Source organism: Echiichthys vipera (genome assembly GCF_963691815.1).
Source record: "Echiichthys vipera genome assembly, chromosome: 4".
NCBI lineage: Eukaryota > Metazoa > Chordata > Actinopteri > Perciformes > Trachinidae > Echiichthys > Echiichthys vipera.
In genome coordinates this window covers 1,837,987-1,853,033 of record NC_139829.1, presented here as the reverse complement: position 1 = coordinate 1,853,033, position 15,047 = coordinate 1,837,987, and the positions used below count along the sequence as shown (strand labels likewise).

At 42.8% G+C, this 15,047-nt stretch overlaps 1 long non-coding RNA gene across 5 annotated transcripts; it reads right to left on the bottom strand.

Annotated features, from left to right (window-relative positions):
- Nucleotides 1-379: 379 nt before the first annotated feature.
- LOC310946035 lies at nt 380-13,669 on the bottom strand. Of its 5 annotated transcripts, none has more exons than XR_014593175.1 (10): nt 13,570-13,669; nt 4,109-4,208; nt 3,399-3,539; nt 2,581-3,304; nt 2,412-2,474; nt 2,220-2,297; nt 2,080-2,114; nt 1,907-2,002; nt 1,605-1,790; nt 380-1,520 (listed from the first exon to the last, which is right to left on the bottom strand). It is a non-coding gene; the product is annotated as an uncharacterized lncRNA (long non-coding RNA). The 5 variants fall into 5 exon arrangements; XR_014593176.1 differs by having other exon boundaries at nt 380-1,790; nt 2,581-2,672; nt 3,083-3,304; XR_014593177.1 differs by having other exon boundaries at nt 380-1,790; nt 2,581-2,672; nt 3,160-3,304.
- Between the last annotated feature and the right edge of the window lie 1,378 nt (nt 13,670-15,047).

Sequence of the window (15,047 nt, the reverse complement as noted above, 5' to 3'; positions counted from 1 at the left end):
GAAGTGACGCATATTTAGTTTTTTTTTTCACTTTATTGAAAGTCACGCAATAGTTTTTTTTATAGGTTATTTAAACTTTTTTGAAAAAGCACAAAACATAGCAACAGTTAAAGGATATCATTTCTTTTAACTTTATTGAAAAAATACGTTTTTTTTAATAGGTTATTTAAACTTTTTTGAAAAAGCACAAAACATAGCAACAGTTAAAGGAAATCTTTTTTTTTAACTTTATTGAAAAAATACGTTTTTTTAATAGGTTATTTAAAGTTTTTTGAAAAAGCACAAAACATAGCAAGTTAAAGGAAATCGTTTTTTTTTACTTTATTGAAAAAAGTTTTCGTTTTTTTGAAAGAGAACATACAATTCCCCTCAGTCAGGTCTCAGTCCTTTATACACAGTTAGTGTATATTCATCAGTTAGTGTATCTTACAGTTAATTTAGTCCTGAATATTGTGACATTACAAAGATAAAGTTTAAAATCAAATATTACAATATGGATGTTTTAGTGAAGATAAACATCTGCAAAGTTTTAATGGAAACAAAAATGAAATGCAACTTTAATAAACAAAAATTTAAGAGCCCTTTATAACAGGGTGACATCAAATTTCAAAATAAAAGTAGTGGGCTGTAGGAAAGGACGATACTTAATCAGTCCACGAGCACAACATTCCTGTGACTGCCAATAAATATTAATAAAATTGAAAAATATATAAATTTATATTAATAAATTACTATATGTAATGTGAAAGGTCAGTTAATTTTAAAGAAATCACAAAATGGAAACAGTAAATGTTAAAGCAGACAAATTGTGAGATGGGGCAGTTTGACCAGCAGACATATGAGTATCGATTAACAAAGTTTAGTTTAATAGCCTTTTAATATTGATTTCATGATCCAATTTTAGAATTCAATAATCATCTAGGCAACAATACAGAAAAGTTATTTTGTCACTTTTTACTTCAATCTGAATGAGGCAAGGTTCACCAGTTTGTAATCTTTCATTCATCTTCAACCGCTTGTCCCTGTCGGTATGCGGGGGGGGGGGGGGGGGGGGGGGGCTGGAGCCGATCTAGCTTTTTTTATTTAATCTATTTAAATGGTAATAATTAAACATCAAAAAAGTCTTTGTGGCACACTGAAACCATTCTGGACAGAATTCTGGGACTTTTTGCGGCAGGATGGATCAAAACATGATGCGGTTTGCGTGTTATTTATCAAGGCAGTGGCTGTGAAGATGGAGATAGAGTTGTTTCTTTGTTAGAAGCTGCAGTTTCTTCCTCTTGAAGTCTGTGGGCTTCTTGTACAGTTCCATGACAATGGGGCCCAAGGCAAAACATTTAGTGCCGGTGAACCTCTTTTCAAGTTTGTAGTGCTTGAATTCAAAGAAGATAGCTGCTCCTTCTGGTAACTTCTCCACATGTCTCTGGATCTCCACGTCACACTGGAGTGAATGTAGGTGTCTTCCTTCCTGGAGGCCACAGGGGTGTCCTGCACTGGGTTCACATCTACACCGTTCAAATCTTTAACACCAATAGTCATGTATGGTAAGGCAATATACCAGTTTCTACCAATCTGGATCTGAATGATGAACACTGACATTTTACCTCAGGCAAAAGCATGTTAAAGACAAAGGCAACCAAATCTATAGGTTGTCTCGCTCCTGGTGTGTCTTTAAGGATTCCAAAAAGAAAAGAGACCACTTCATCAAGCTGTGTGTCATCATCAAAGTAGATGGTGGCCGTTTGCTTTTTTCCTTCCCACAGCAAATGCAGATGGCCGGTGGTGATGGCCTGCAAATAAACATCACTTTAAAATGACATGGCATTGATCATCTTCTGATAAATGCTTTAAGATGGACATCCAGTGAATGCCATAACTGCTAATGAATTAAGTGCCATATAGATACCTCGAGGTGTTGTCTTAGTTTAGTGTTCCCTGTTATGAAGTCAATCAGTACTGAACACTGCTGTTTACGCTTCTCCTGTGCCTCTTCTACAATTTCCTGTAATTTCATAGAGCAAATATTAAAATAATACTAAGCACAGTTAATTCCACATACTTAGATGGCTTTTTACTGACCTTTAGTCTTTTCATGCTCCCTTTGATCCATTGTCCTAAAAATAAACATTTTAAAATTGAGTTATGTTTAGTAAATGCTTGATATAAATTAGGGAGACAAGATAGCATGCTTGATACTAATAACTAAATCACATACTAACCAACTCAGCCAGGTTGATTGTGCATGGCCTCTTTAAGTCACTGTGCTCCCTGATGACGTGATCATCCTGTGTTAGCTCCTGTTGGCCACATTTATAATATAATGAACTTTTAGCAATGTCAAGAAAATTTACATTACTACCACTATTTAAAATTGTAAAAAACACATTAGTTTCTTAAATAATGTCTCAAACCTTTCCATTTTTGTCCTCCGCTTGGCTTGTCACCTCCTCCTGGACATTAAAAACAGCTGTGTCCTTTTGAGGAAAGTATATATTTTTTTACCATGTCAAACAGTTAGAAATCAATCAGTTATGGTGATTAACATACATAGCCTTTTATAATATTGGACACTTAATTCACCTCTCTTTCGTTTTAGTCTAAAGACTGGTGGAAGAAGACCATTCAGCATGCTTTCTGCCTCCTTGGAAAAATGGGCAAACCTTCTGCCATGTCTGTAGAACAAACAAATAGTCAAAATATGACACAGACAAAAACAGACACAGACCCCTCCAGGTGCAGGTTTTCCACTAGCACTGCACACCACCATCTCCGCAGAGCTGCCATGTCATCCTAAAGGAAGAACATTGCCACAAATACAAAGTGCATCCATATACGGGTTAAAGAGAAATATGCCGAGGCTGGCTTGTCTTTTCATCATTGTGGTGCTCATGGTTTTCATTAGCACTGGCAATTTAATAAGCCTTTAGCGGCCGACACAACAATCTCAGCGCAGGAAAATCCCTTACACATCTCACAGGTTGTGTATTTGCCACAGAGTGACAGCAGTATCCTCAAATTCCCGCGCATCAAAGATGGCTAGTTAGTTCGTAGTTAGCAACAATATCAACATAGCAAAGCTTACGTTGTTTTTAAACGTCTCCAGTATCTTCATCATGTTCAGCCGTGACAGCGAGTTCGCTAAAATTCCCGCCTACTTACAGATCTGATACGTCACTTCCGTCAAGCAAGGGGCTTTGTCAAGTGAGGGACTTGTGTCAAGTGAGGGGCTTGTGCTCCGGGTCTGCAGCAGGTTTGCTACTCGCTGGAGGCGAGCTCGTGGCAGGCAGGGCGGCGAGGCACCGAGCTGACGAGGAGGACAACAAACAAGGTCAGGGCAAAATTCTCTTCAAATATGAATGTGTTACCAGGACGCAGAGAACGCTGGCGACAAGCTCTACCGATGAGGCGGAATTATCTGGCACAGGAGTGGAGTCAGAGCTGGCTTCTTATGGAGCAGGTGGTTAGGTGAAGATGGGAACCAGGTGTGACTCGCTGCGCTTGCCTAAGTGGGTCAGTCCTGCCTCCTGCCGCTCTCCACACTGAAAGTAAAAACACAGAAAAAAGGAGCAGGGTGCACACAATCATACGTCCCCGAATAAATCGGGGCAGCCCTAGCCATGAAAAATACAGGCGACTAAAAGCAGCAGAAATGAGCACTACACTAATATCTGTTTTATTTATTGCAAGTAATATTATCCCAGTAAGCTATTCAACAACCTGTTGCATATTTTCTTCATATCAGACCGCCCTATCATCAGCCCTACAATTGAGAGAGATTAGCCTACTGTGGAGGAAGTGAAACCTATGATCACAAGTACAAGTATGATACAAATAGGACTTGACATTAACACCCACCCGCCTGCCAAATGCAGGTGAATTTCAGCTGTAGCGGGTAACACAGTGGCTCCTGCTCGCCACTTTGGCTGGTTGAATTTAATTGTAGTTTTCTCAAAGGTCATCTGAATTAATAAACTGTTGGAAAAATGATACAAAGACACTACAACTCCCATGAGTCAAATACTGTGTCTGTGCTATTGGATGTCTGCAGGCGTAAAAATACGCAGAGTCCAACAGATTAGAATACTCAAGCCAGGGGTGAATGTTGTACCAGGCCGCCTTGAAGCTCCTTCTCCTGTCCCCCATCAAAGTCCTTGGAAACAATTTAAGGTGTGGCTGCATCGGTGGGTCCTCTTTACATTTGCTGATATCTGTGGAGAAAGACAAAACAATATATTATATATATAACACATTAATCTTCATTATAACTTCCATCTAAGATACATTTTCTGATAAAGCATGACACGATTAAAGGAAAACTCAAATAGTTTGAATATATTTGGATTATTTACTAAATACAATGACTAAGTTGAATATTAAAGTTAAATAAGTAACCCCTATTCTAAAGGGGTTCACATACATACATACATATATATACACATATAGATATACTGTATATATATATCAATATGTGTATATATATGTATGTATATTAGGGGTGGAACGGTTTACCGAAAAAATCCATCCCGTTCGGTATGCATGTCACGGTTCGGTACACGTGTGTAACGTTCGGTTTATGCGGTGCAACGTAGCGTAAGCCTTCATGACCGCTGTCCTCTCTCGTATCCATCTAAGCCAGGGGTCTCAGAGACGCGGCCCGCAGGCCAATTGCGGCCCTCGAGACGATATTTTGCGGCCCCCACCTTAATATGAAAGTATAATGTTAGTGCGGCCCGCGAGTTTTATATGAATGGCGCTTGACAGCGTTGTGTGCGGAGCTGCAATCGAACCTACCAATCACGGTGTGGTATATGGCTCTCGGGGGCCGGACATTGGGCCTCATTTATCAAACTTGCGTGGAAACGGGCGCAGATCTGAGCGCATAATTGGTCGTAGGAACGGACCCATGTGTGATTTATGAAACATTAGTATCTGACCAATCTCAGCGTATGAATGTGCGGGCCTTGATAAATGCGGCGGCTGAATTCGATCGTCATTAACATGTTACGCCCTTAAATATTTCTGGTTCGGAGGCCTCGCCCACTGAGGTCAAACACGGAGAGGAAGAACACTGGTTAGAAAATAAACTTCCGACACACAGATCGGCATACTGACATCCGAGATGGAGCAAAATAAGGACGTGCTTTTTGGCAGTCTTAAGAGTGGAATAAAAGGGGCCCATAGAAACACTGTATGGGAAAAAAATTACGGAGGGACTCAGCCCGAAGCAGCGCTTCACTGTGACCCGAGTGCACCTTTGCGCACTGTTGGACAGGTGTGCCGTATTCAGCATCCCTGCTGTGAAATGCACCCATTCGCATTATAGGGGACATTCAAAAGATCCATTTAATTCATTTTGTAATTATGGCTGCAGTTTATTTCCACAGAACATATAAAAAGGTGTTGTTTTGTGTTCGCTATTATCCAAGTTTGTGGGTTAGCTGTATATAAATACTCCTATAGGTGGCAACAACAGCCTTCTGATCCAGAATATCACCTAGCCGCGCGCTAACACATCCATTCATAATTCATTGTTGGGGTCGCGGGGTGCTGCAGCCGGGAAATGGTCGTACGCACGTTTTTCTGCCGTACGTTCGTTTGATAAATGAGGCCCATTGACCATCACTTGCGTGATGCAAGCAGAGAAACGTTTATCAATGAGTGAAAGCGACAGAAACGTTCCCATTGAGACGAGAGTTTTCTTCCGTGCCTGGCTGCAGTCACACCGCGACACCTGTCCGTCAGTAATAACAGTCCCCGATAACCCGGACCAATTCACACCGTTATTTGGGGGTTATTATTGTTTTATTTGCATTTCCTCACACGATGAACACTACATATATTTCTATATGATGTATATATATATTTTAAATTTTTGTTTGTTTCTATGACTACGTTTACAACAACAGCCTGAAACAATAACACTCCGACGCCGGATAACACTCCGGGAGCAGTCGCCTTTTGCGCTTGCTATCCCGGTACTTTCTACCATCTAAAAATGCCATGGTGTTCATGTCATCATGAAAGACATCAACATCGAGCGCAAAAACAAAGGAGACTGCTACCGGCTATTATTCGCCGACCGCCGTGTTGCTGTGACAGGGGGTAAAGCGGAACGACACACATTGCGGAAATAACATTATTCTCCGTGCGTCGGCTAAACACAAATATATTCCACAACCCCAAACATGTCTTTTTCAAAGCCTGCAGTGAAGAGAAAGGTTGATGATGAGCACAGACAATTCCAGGAAAAGTGGGAGATGCAATATTTCTTTGTTGAGCACAGGGGCACCCCGACATGTCTTATTTGCACAGAGAAAGTTGCGGTGCACAAGGAATACAATTTGAAACGTCATTATACAACTAGACATGCTGAGGAGTATGCAAAATACCAGGGAGATGAGAGAGTGAACCGGGTTGCAAATCTTAAAACCAGTCTACTGAGGCAACAAGATTTCTTCAAGAAAGCAACCAAAACGAACGATTGCAGCAGTCAAAGCTAGCTACATGGTGAGTGAGATGGTTGCTAGGGCGGGAAAGCCATTCACAGAAGGTGAATTCATTAAAAAGTGCATGTTACAGGCTGCAAGTATAGTTTGTCCGGAAAAGAAAGATCAGTTTAGCAACATCAGCCTTTCTGCCAACACCGTGGCAGAGAGGAGTTGCTCACAGTAGTTTCAATGCATGGCCAGACCACCGCTCAGGATATATTTCACCAGCTGTGTGATGCCATTGAGAATGCCGGTTTGCCATGGAAGAGGTTAGTTGGAATAACAACCGATTGAGCGCCATCAATGACAGGGAGGAAAAATGGACTAGTGACACTTGTTCAAAAAAAACTGAAAGAGGAGGGTGCAGAGGCTGCCATTCCTTTGCACTGCATTATCCATCAGCAGGCCCTTTGCAGCAAATGCCTGAAGTTTGACCATGTGATGTCTGTTGTTGTCAAATGCATCAACCAAATCAGATCCAGGGGCTTAAAGCACCAAAGTTTCCGTGCTTTTTTAGAGGAAATGGAGTCTGAATATGGGGATGTGCTCTACTTCACTGAGGTACGTTGGCTCAGCAGGGGAAACGCGTTGAAGAGATTTTTTGAGTTGAGAGCAGAGGTGAAAGCCTTCATGGAGAAGGTTGGGGTGGCTGTTCCTGTGCTAAGTGATCCCAAATGGCTCATGGACTTAGCTTTTCTTGTTGACATCACACATGAGCTTAATGTACTGAACAAGAAGTTACAAGGCCAGGGGCAACTCGTCAGTGCTGCCTATGACAACGTGAGAGCGTTCTCCACAAAATGTCAGTTATGGAAAGCCCAGCTCTCTCAGACAAACCTTTGCCATTTCCCAGCATGCAAGGCACTCGTGGATGCAGGCACACCATTCAGTGCTGAGATGTATGTGGATGCCATTTTGAAGCTTCGGGAGGAATTTGATCACAGATTTGCAGACTTCAAGACACACAGAGCCACATTTCAAATTTTTGCAGACCCCTTCTCCATTGATGTGCAAGATACCCCTCCTGTGCTTCAAATGGAGCTCATTGACCTGCAGTGCAACTCTGACATCAAAGCCAAGTTCAGGGAGGTGAGTGGAAAAGCAGACAAACTTGGGCAATTTTTGAGAGAATTGCCTCCCAGCTTCCCTGAGCTTTCCCAAATGTACAAGCGGACCATGTGCCTTTTTGGGAGCACATACTTGTGCGAAAAGCTCTTCTCCACCTTAAACTTCAATAAGTCCAAGTACAGGTCCAGATTTACTGATGATCATCTTCAAGCCATACTGAGGGTCTCAACTGCTTCCTCTCTCCAGCCAAATGTAGCTCAGCTATGCGAGAGGAAGCCCTGCCAGGTGTCTAGCAGCAAGGAGTAGGCAAGAGAAGCCATGTTCAAGCCATGTTCAGGTTCAAGGATTTATTTATTGTTACTTCTCACATAGTAAGTATGTGTATATAAGTATATAAGAGCAAAATTCTTTGGTTTAGAGCTCAACAACGTATCAGGAGAAACAGAAGACTGAAGAAACCACACATAGTTGCTGACTAGAGAAATCAAATTATTATTATTGTAATTATTTATGACTGATTTATTTACTTAATTATCAATTTGTTTATTTATTTTTTGATCTTATTTTGTGTTAAAAATAAAAATAAAGACATTTTAAAAAATTGGAATTTTTTAAAAAAATCTTTTCTTGCGGCCCAGCCTCACCCAGACTCTGCATCCAGTGGCCCCACGTAAATTGAGTTTGAGACCCCTGATCTAAGCGCTGTGTCTCAGTGCGTCAAATCCCTGGGAGACTTGCTCCATCAAGTCAAGTCAAGTCAAGTCAAGTCAGTTTTATTGTCAAAAATTGCAATATGCATGACATACAAAATGCAAAAAATTAAATTACAGTCCTCTCAGACCCAGTGCAATCGGCATATATATATACAACATAATAAAAATATATATAAAAAAAAAAACGTAGAGTGGCAGTGGATTGTAAAGTGAATAAGATAATAATAATAAATAGACAGTAACAGTGCAATGACATTTGTTGAATTGAGGTAGAGCGGTATTGTTCATTAAAGTGAGGTAGTGCAGTGAAGTGCAAATAGCAGTTCGAGTCCGAGTTCAGATGTAATGTGTGTGTGTGTGTGTGTGTGTGGGGGGGGGGGGGGGGGGGGGGGGGGGCATGATGTCAGATGACGGAGGGGAGGGGAGGTGTAAGGGTGGCTGTGGCAGGGGGCAGAGTCAGAGGGGGGAGGGGGGGCAGAGTAGGGAGGGAGTTGAGTCTCCTGACTGCCTGGTGGCAGAAACTGACTTTTAGCCTGCTGGTTTTGGCTCGGAGACTCCGCAGTCTCCTCCCCGACGGCAGCAGGCTGAAGAGGCTGTTGGAGGGGTGGGTGGGGTCACCTGCGATCCTGATGGCTCTGCGGGTGAGACAGGTGTTGTAAATGTCCGACAGGGGGGGGGGGGGGAGACACCAATAATCCTCTCAGCTGCCCTCACGATGCGCTGCAGAGTCTTGCGGCAGGACACGGTGCAGGCGTCGTACCACACGGTGATGCAGCTGGAGAGGATGCACTCGATGGTGCCTCTGTAGAAGGTGTGCATGATGGGGGTCGGGGCTCTTGCTCTCCTGAGCTTGCGGAGGAAGTACAGGCGCTGGTTTGCTCTCTTGGCCAGTGATGCTGAGTTGTTGCTCCAGGACAGATCTTCAGAGATGTGCACTCCCAGGAACTTGGTGCTGCTCACCTGCTCCACTGCAGCACCGTCGATGGTGAGTGGAACATGCTGGGAGTGCCGTCGTCTGAAGTCCACAACAATCTCCTTCGTCTTCTCCACATTCAGGCGGAGATTGTTGTCCTTGCATCACGTGGCCAGGTGGCTCACCTCGTCCCTGTAGGCGGTCTCCTCATCGTTGCTGATGAGACCGACCACAGTTGTGTCGTCCGCAAACTTGATGAAGAGGTTGGAGCCGGATGATGGTGTGCAGTCGTGGGTCAGCAGAGTGAAGAGGAGGGGGCTCTGCACACACCCCTGGGGGGCCCCTGTGTTGAGCGTGATGGTGCTGGAGGTGTTGCTTCCAACTCGAACTGCCTGTGGTCTTCCCGTCAGGAAGTCCAGCAGCCGGTTGCACAGGGAGGTGTTGAGCCCCAGCTGACTGAGCTTGTGGGTGAGCTGCTGAGGGATGATTGTGTTGAATGCTGAGCTGAAGTCGATGAACAGCATTCTGACGTAGGAGTCTCTGGTCTCTAGGTGGGTGAGGGCTGAGTGGAGGGCGGTGGAGATGGCATCGTCGGTCGAGCGGTTGGACCGATATGCAAACTGGAAAGGGTCCAGGGTGGGGGGGAGGGCAGACTTGATGTGTTGCATGACTAGCCGCTTGAAGCACTTCATGATGATGGGAGTGAGTGCAACCGGGCGGTAGTCATTGTGGCAGGTGGGGGACGACTTCTTCGGGACCGGGATGATGGTGGTGGCTTTGAGGCACGTGGGGACAACAGCCTGGCTCAGTGAGGTGTTGAAGATGTCCGTGAAGACATCTGTGAGCTCCTCAGCACAGTCTCTCAGGACACGACCAGGAATGTTGTCGGGACCCGGGGCTTTGCGTGCGTTGGTCCCTCTGAGGGATTTCCTCACGCTGTCCGGGGATAGCGTCAGCACCTGGTCGCCGAGAGGTGGTGAGGTCTTCTGTGCCGGGGTGCTGTTGTCAGCCTCGAAGCGAGCGAAGAAGTCGTTCAGCTGGTCTGGCAGAGTTGAGGAGTTGTCACAGGTCTGTGGAGAGGGCTTGTAGTCTGTGATGGTCTGTATCCCCCGCCACAGGTTCCTGGTGTCTCTGCTGTCTCTGACGTGGTTGGCGATCCTCCTGGAGTATTGTCTCTAGGCTATCCTGATGCCACGTGACAGGTTGGCCCAGGCTGTCCTCAGGCCCATCTCGTCGCCGGCTTTAAAGGCAACGTTACGAGCCTTCAGGAGCCTGTGGACCTCCTCTGTCAACCATGGCTTCTGGTTGGCCCGGATGGAGATGGTTTTAGTCACCGTGACGTCTTCCATGCACTTCCTCATGTAGGACATGACGGTGTCTGTGTACTCCTGGAGGTCTGTGGTGTTGTCGTAGGTGGAGAGTGGTGGTCCATGCACGCCCTGTAGGCACACGGCCACAACGCTACGCACGCTCCCGCTACGCACACTCCCGCTACGCACACTCCCGCTACGCACACTCCCGCTACGCTCTTCTTCGTGGGTTTCTGAATCCTCTTGGCAACAGCTCGCTAGGCTCCGCTCTGTTGTTGTTCTCAGTTGTTTCGGCCTAGTTAAATCTGTGGTTAAATCACCACCGCAATGTCCCTTTCTACTCTGAAAAAAAGAAAAGTTGACACAGAAAACCACCAGTTCCCCAGAGAAGTATTTGTTTCTGTCTCTGTGAAGCCTGTGTTTACTCTGCAGCCATATCTGCGTGTAAAGAGGCAGTGACGTGTAGTGAAGGTTGGGGTTGGGGAGGCACTGACTCACAAGTCAGATTTACAAACATACAGTAGGATGCCGATAGGATGAGAGAATAGGAGAGAATAAGAGCGAATAGGATGCTGAAAACCATTTTAAAACATCAGTGCCACTGTATATTGCAGTATATCTTACCTTTACTTGTAAATGACTTCTTGCTTTGACTGAAAGTCCAGCTTTGAAAAATTTCTTAGTTTAGAAATCAAATCCTCCATTTTCAGGGCGAGAAATGACAGCTTGTCGCTAAGCTCTACAGCGTCGCACAGCATACTTCTTGTGTTTACTTTTTGCACACGAGTTAGAGTTCACCGTGACCTGGCTGCTGGCAGGCTATCAGGCTGCTCACTATCGTCTTCTCCCTTGAGGTAGAGGTACGGCCTGCCACAAGGCAAGCATTTTCCCTGTGGATTTATGTCACATCAATAAGATGTAAATATTACACACATACGTAAAATACATTAATGAACACCATGGAAAAGAAGACGTATACTTTTATTACATAAAAGTGTCCTCAACCATCATATTGCAAACATACACAGAAATGGGAACAAGCACGCGCCATTTGCACGCGCAATCTGGAGGGAGGCTCGGCTGTCCGTGCCTCACCTCTCGTCTCTGAAGGAGACTCCTTTATTTAAGCAGGAAATACAGAATTTTCTGCGATTTTTACGATAAAAATGGTCAAAATACACTAAGAACCACACCAAAATCATTATCCAGAGGACAAATATTAATACTTGTGTTATTTTATTATTTCATTTCTTTTTCCTCTCATGATGACTCCCCTGACTTCACGTCACTGTAAAGAGAAGTTGATAAAAATCATGCTACTCTGCATTTATGTTATGTTCATTTCGGTTTTTGATGAACAAACTAATGTTTCATATGTACTTGTCAGTATGGTAAAGTAACTAGTAACTGAAGTAATCAGATAAATGTAGTGGAGTAAAAAGTAGAATATTTCCACTGATTTGTAGTGGAGCAGAAGTATAAAGTAGCATGTAAATAAAATACTCAAGTAAAGGACAAGAGCCTCAAACTTTACTTAAGTCCAATAATTGAGTGAAAACCTCTGTTTCACAGGCCTGTGAATGTTCTCATTCGTCCAGGTCATCGTTATCCTCAAAGCAATTTCAGTCAAAAACAACTGGACTGGTTGTTTGTCTAGGAAGACGTTTCACCTCTCATCCAAGAGGCTTCATCAGTTCATGTACGCATCTTTCACAGGTTTGTTCATTCAACAAGGATTGTTTTTTGACAAGCTTGTTGCACTTTGAGGCCTGTGACTAATATTTAAATTGATAAAATAAAGACAATATACTGTATGTACTCCTATGTCACTGCATTGTTTTACAATATCCATTAATGTGATGCTCAGATTTTTACAGCCCCTCATTTTGGATCATTTCCGTCAACCGGCCTCAATTCCAAATGACTTGAAAAGCCCTGATGTAGCCTATTTCAGTCAGTTCAGTGATTGCTGTTTGTGCGTATTTTAGTGAAAGAAAACCTATTTTCTTCATTTTTTCTAAGATTTGATCATGTATAAGTGTTTATATTCTTACCTAGAAGGAAAACAATTGTTTACCCTTTTGCCAAATAAATATATAAACGCGTAAATGCAGCAATGTCTCTCCTACTGTTTCAAAATATCACTTCACTTTCATTTAAGATTGTTACAGTAATGCCTAAGCATGCTGCCTCATGATTTCAGTTTGTGCATGATTGCATGACATGTTCTTAAGAATATCTGATTACATTTTTTTTTAAATTAGTAGGCTACAGATCTGATACATGGTATTTTTAGAATCTAAAAGAAATAGAAAAAAACAATCGAACCGAAAAACCGTGACCCCGAAACCGTGATATGAACCGAACAGTAGATTTTGTGAACCCTTCCACCCCTAATATATATATATGTGTGTGTGTGTGTGTGTGTGTGTGTGTGTCACATATACACATATGTCACATATACTATAGCAATCAAGAAACACAAAAGGGATCTGTATTGATATCAATGACATGGAGAATTTGATTAATCTCAATCATAAGACTACACTACACACATGGACACAAAAACTGTAACATTAATTACACTGCTTTAGAAGCAGGCAAATGTTTTTTCAACATCACAAACCTGATGGTCCAGTGCTTGTGGATGCACACGACTGTGTCTCAAACTCTTGTGATGCTTGTATGTCGCCCTCAGTCTCACTCTCGGGATCTTTATTTGTCTTTCGTTCCTGCTCTGTGACCTCACTTTGGAAATCAGTCTCTCCAACAAACGAGTCCTCTGGCTCTCTCTCAAATTCCTGACGTTTCTATTCAGCTCTCTCAACACCTGGATAATCTGGCTCTGTCTCTGCCTCATCATTGTTATTTTTCTTTTGGGGGCCGAAATAGGAAGTAATGCCCCCTTTTCTCTTCATTTTGAACTAGTATGGAGAGAGATACCCAACACTTCAGCAACGCAGAAACGTCTGGTTTGGCTGGCTGCAATTAAGTTAACTAACGTTAGTCAGCAACAACATTTCTTGGCCAGAAGTCTTATTTTGAAACAATCACACAAATAAAATAGTTTTGCTCACCTTCATTCTTGATGGTTACTTTCTTCTTTCTTCTTCTTTCTTTCCCACTTCTGCCGTAAGTCAGTTGGTAAATTTTTTGAAGCAGTGTAACGCTCTAAAGTGTCCGACTAGATTGTTTAGCTTCCCGCATTAGTTCCGCCTCTCACATCAGTGCCGTATCGTCGCAAAAATCAATAATTTTTATTATTGTAGAATCTTCGTTCAGAAGGGGCGCCACAGGGGCAGGTCCAAGCTCAGAGTTACGGGGGCACTTTCTAAAACTGTAGGCATGTATTTCACTAAAACAAATAGTGTATTATCTGACCCCGACATACATGTTAATGGAGAAAGAATACAAATTGTCAGCCAATATAAATATCTTGGGATAATAATAGATTCACAGCTTTCCTTTAAAGCCCATATTGGCAAATTGTGTAAAATAATCAAGTTTAATCTGCAATTCGAAATTAAATGTCAACTGAAGCCGCAAAAATGTATTTGCATTCGATGATTTTCAGCCACTTCAACTATTGCCAGACCAGCTGGTCCCAGGCTGGTCAGAGGTTTTTTTAAAAAAACATTGGAAATCTTGTACAAACAAGCACTTAAAGTTATCTGGCAGAGTTCATCAGCCAAAGAAACAGCCTTGAGCGTGTCACTTGAGGCTCTGTCAGAGGTGACCGCTATGTTCCTCTGCGCAGGAGCACTTTCAGTAAGTCGGCCTGGTCAGTAAGGAGTGCAAATGTGAGGAACTCAGTACCTGAGGAGGTTAAACTGCTCACAACATACAAGGCCTTCACAAACAAATTGAAAATGTGGCTTATCAACACTTACAGCTGCACACTCAAAAGATAAGCCTGTTGGGATGTTTGGATGTTATGATAAAATGTTATGTTGTGATGTATTTTTTCTTAATTGTATAGTAAGTGTTTGCATATGTATTTTGTATTATATTGTACATGTATTGTGTGCTTTTTTCTTCTCTCTTTTTCTTTTCTTTTTTAAATTGTAGTTTTTATTGCCTTTTCACATCATGACCAGGGGACTACAGAAGAAAACTAGCCTTCTAGCTGATTCTGGCTTCTTTAACCATGTGTAATCATGTGTTTTATGAAATTGCACTGTCCCCTTTTAAATAAACTAATACCTAATACCTAATTCAAACAGACATTATTCATCCTGCCAGGGTATTTTTTTCTTAATATACTGTATATACAAATTTGTGGCTAGTGAGAATGCTGAGTGGCTAGTAACTTTTGAAAACCACTAGCCACAGTGGCTTGTGAGCAAAAAAGTTAGTGTCAAGCCCTGCATACAAGTAATACGCATCAATATCCGTGCTCGGATTGAATGAAAATCCTCATTGTGTCTGACTTCTGAGATACGCTCCGCTGCTGTGTCCCCCTCCGCATCTGTGTCCTCCTCCGCTACACACAAAAACATGCTCTGTCTCTCCCTCACTCAGACTCATGGGTCTTTTCCTTTAACTTCTAAGTTTC